Consider the following 3,551-nt stretch of genomic DNA (forward strand, 5'->3'; position numbering starts at 1 on the left):
ACACCTTGAAAAAGTAATCAAATGCTTGTTCATTATCATGATAGAGCTCTTCAATAGACCTTGGCCCTTGTTGTCGGTCTTGATCGATGGCATTACCAATGTAGGGATTAAAAATCCCTTCAAATTCGTCGTCCTAAAGACCACAAACTTCATTAAGTTGATCATTGAAAATCTCTTGATTTGATGGAGACAACTTTCCCATTCCCTTTTCTTGGCCAATGAGGCCATCTTCTTCATTGCTTGTCTTTGATGAGCCTTGCAAGCTTTCTTTGTCACTATTTACTTGCTTTTTGAATGGAGTATCTTCAATTTTCTTCTTCCATTGGAGTTCCGACTTCTTCCTTTCATCCTTCCGACTATAATGATCGATCATAAAACACGGTTCATGTAAACGAGGAGCTCTCATAGTTTTGTCAAGATTAAAAGTTATACTCTCATCTCCCACTTCTAGAGTGAGCTCACCATGTTTTACATCAATCACCGCACCCCCGGTGTGTAAGAAGGGTCTTCCTAGAATGATTGGAATGTTGGAATCTTCCTCCATATCAACAATGACAAAGTCCATCGGGATGAAAAACTTCCCAGTTCGTACGGGGACATCTTCCCGCATATCCCTAATGGTGTCTTCGTCGATCTATCGGCCATTTGGAGTGTGATATTGGTGCATTTAAGCTCTCCCATCCCCAACCTTTTACTCACCGAGTACGGCATAACACTCACACTAGCCCCTAGATCACATAAGGCTTTGTTGATCGTGGTGTCGCCAATGGTACACGGTATTGAGAAGCTTCCCGGATCCTTTAGTTTTGGAGGTGAACTACCTTGAAGTATTGCACTACTCACCTTAGTGAAGGCGATAGTCTCAAGTTTCCGGATCGACTTCTTCTTTGTGAGGATGTCTTTCATGTATTTCGCATAGGCCGGCACGTGATTGATTAATTCCGTGAAAGGAATTGAGACTTCCAAATTCTTCACAATTTCCATAAACTTTCCAAGTTGGTCATCAAACTTGGGCTTGGCTTGACGACTTGGAAAATGAAGTCTAATCACAATGGGCTCCTTCTCCTTGACCTTGTCTTCATTTTTCTTTGAAATCTCTTCTTTTGATGATTCTCCATCTTTGGAGTTTTGCACAATTTCTTCCTTATCACTTGCTTCCACAACTTCATCCTCAACTTGCTTCTTCGGTGCTTCATACCTTGTACCACTTCTCAAGTGAATGGCACTAACCATTTCATGTCTTGGGGGATTACTTTGAGGTGGTAATTGCCCCTTTTGTCTTTGTGAGCTTGAAGATGCTAGTTGAGTCAATTGTGTTTCCAACATCTTGGTGTGAGCTAGAATGTTGTTGATGGTGGTTTCCTTTGCTTGACTATCTTTTTGCATTTGAGTGAAAAACTCTTGTTGATTCTTTTGCATTTGGAGGACCGCTTTTTGAACATCAAAGCCTTGGTCATTTTGGTGATTGTATGGATTTTGGTTTTGGTAACCTTGATTTTGGTTGAAAAAGGGTCTTTGATTTTGGTTTCTCATGGGAGGTGGGGTGTATGTTGTTTGAGGGTTTTGAACATTTTGGCTTTTGTATGAGAGATTTGGATGAAACTTGGTGTTTTCATTGTAATAGTTGGAATAAGGGGTACCACTCTTGTATGCTTGGAAAGCATTCACTTGTTCATTTGTTCCCCTACATTCACTTTGGTCATGTCCCAAAGTTCTACAATTTTCACATATCCCACTTGGGATTGATGAGGATGCCGTCATGGCATTAACATGATGCTTTGGTGATTTTGAGGCTTCTTCAAGTATAGCCATAGCTTGTTCAAACTTCAAATTGATTGTGTCAATATGAGCACTAAGTTGAGCACCCAATTGAGTAACGGAGTCCACTTCATGCTTTCCTCTAGTAGCCTTGCGAGGTATACTATATTGTGAGTTATGGACCGCCATTTCCTCAATCTTGTTCCATGTTTGATTGTCATCAACTTCGGTGAACATTCCATTTGATCCCATGTTGAGAATGTTCCTTGAATCTTCATATAAACCGTTCCAAAATTGTTGTACCAAGAACCACTCGCTAAGTCCATGGTGAGGACATGAGCGACAAATTCCCTTGAACCGCTCCCAAGCTTCATACAAAGATTCTTCATCTCTTTGCTTAAAACCCGTAATTTGAGCTCTTAGCATGTTAGTCTTTTCCGGTGGGTAGAACTTTTTGTAGAAAGCTAGAGCCAACTTCTTCCAAGAATCAATTCCGAGAGTGGCCTTATCAAGGCCCTTCAACCATTGTTTCGCGGTGCCGATTAGAGAAAAAGGAAATAAGACCCATCGAATTTGGTCTTGAGTCACACCGGTTTGAGAAATCGCATCACAATAGTCACAAAAGGTTTCCATATGAGAATGAGGGTCTTCACTAGGCATCCCCCCAAATTGGCTCCTTTCGACTAATTGGATAAAGGCGGATTTGGCAATAAAATTTCCGGTCAAATGTTGTGGTGTGGGAGTACCATTGGGTAGGTTCTCCTCGGTGGGTACGGAATGCACTAGTAGAATTATACCCTACAATGGCGGTTGTAATAACCCTACAGTGGCGGTTTCCTAGCGACGTGATTGCTGGGGTCATATTTTTTTCGTGTCGGTTGTAAAACCGCCACTATAGGGTTACCTATGGTGTCGGTTTTGATTCCAGAACCGCCACTATAGGGTTACCTATGGTGTCGGTTTTAAAGTAAGAATAGACATATTAGGAGTAAGCTATGGTGTCGGTTCCAATTTAAGAACCGCCACTATACTTTTTTTTTTTAAAAAAAAAAAAATCGCTAGCGGAATTTTAACAGCACCTCCTCATAAATTTGACAATATCCGAGTATGAATATAACTATTAACGGAACAATACCTGCATAATATTGCAATAAACTACTGCAATAAAATGTTTCATACAATGTCATAGAAACACCCTTACATCTCATCTAACACAACAATAGTATCAATGTATACCAACAACACTAACGTGTATATCCTCGTCAACAATTCAAGCTAGGCAAGCAACAATTAAGATCCAATAATCTAATATAAACACATGTTCTCTAAACATTTTGTAGCCCACACCTCTTTAACTTCATTCATATCCTCAAGTGCCATGGTTGAATCTGCAATAAACTAGATTTAACAAAATTAGTTATAAGAAAAATATTATTGAACAGAAAATAAATAAACTATTATAAGAATATCAAGAACAGAACCATTGAACATTTACTTCTAATCAGTAAATCTTGAACAGGCATCTAAGTCGGTGATACTTAAAACATGATCATTTTTTGTTTAATAGTACTTGTATCGTGTTGTGTCGGCTAGACGGTCTAACAACCAAAGTAATTTTTGATTAATTGAGGTTCTTAAACTAATACTCGTGTAAATCATTAGTATTATTGAAATTATGATCAAGCAAGCCTTTTATCTTCGAGGAACAATAATAATTTTTCATGTATGAAGTCATCTTATGATGAATTAGTGAATTACTGTGGAGTTCATTTAGCACGACTATAAATTAGCTA

General features: G+C 38.9%; 1 non-coding gene across 1 annotated transcript; it reads left to right on the plus strand.

Moving 5' to 3' along the window:
* Window positions 1–2,077: 2,077 nt before the first annotated feature.
* On the plus strand, window positions 2,078–2,184 carry LOC141625912 (small nucleolar RNA R71). The gene has a single exon (XR_012535655.1). It is a non-coding gene; the product is annotated as a small nucleolar RNA R71 (small nucleolar RNA).
* Window positions 2,185–3,551: the final 1,367 nt, after the last annotated feature.

Source organism: Silene latifolia, chromosome X (assembly GCF_048544455.1).
Source record: "Silene latifolia isolate original U9 population chromosome X, ASM4854445v1, whole genome shotgun sequence".
Taxonomy (NCBI): Eukaryota; Viridiplantae; Streptophyta; class Magnoliopsida; order Caryophyllales; family Caryophyllaceae; genus Silene; species Silene latifolia.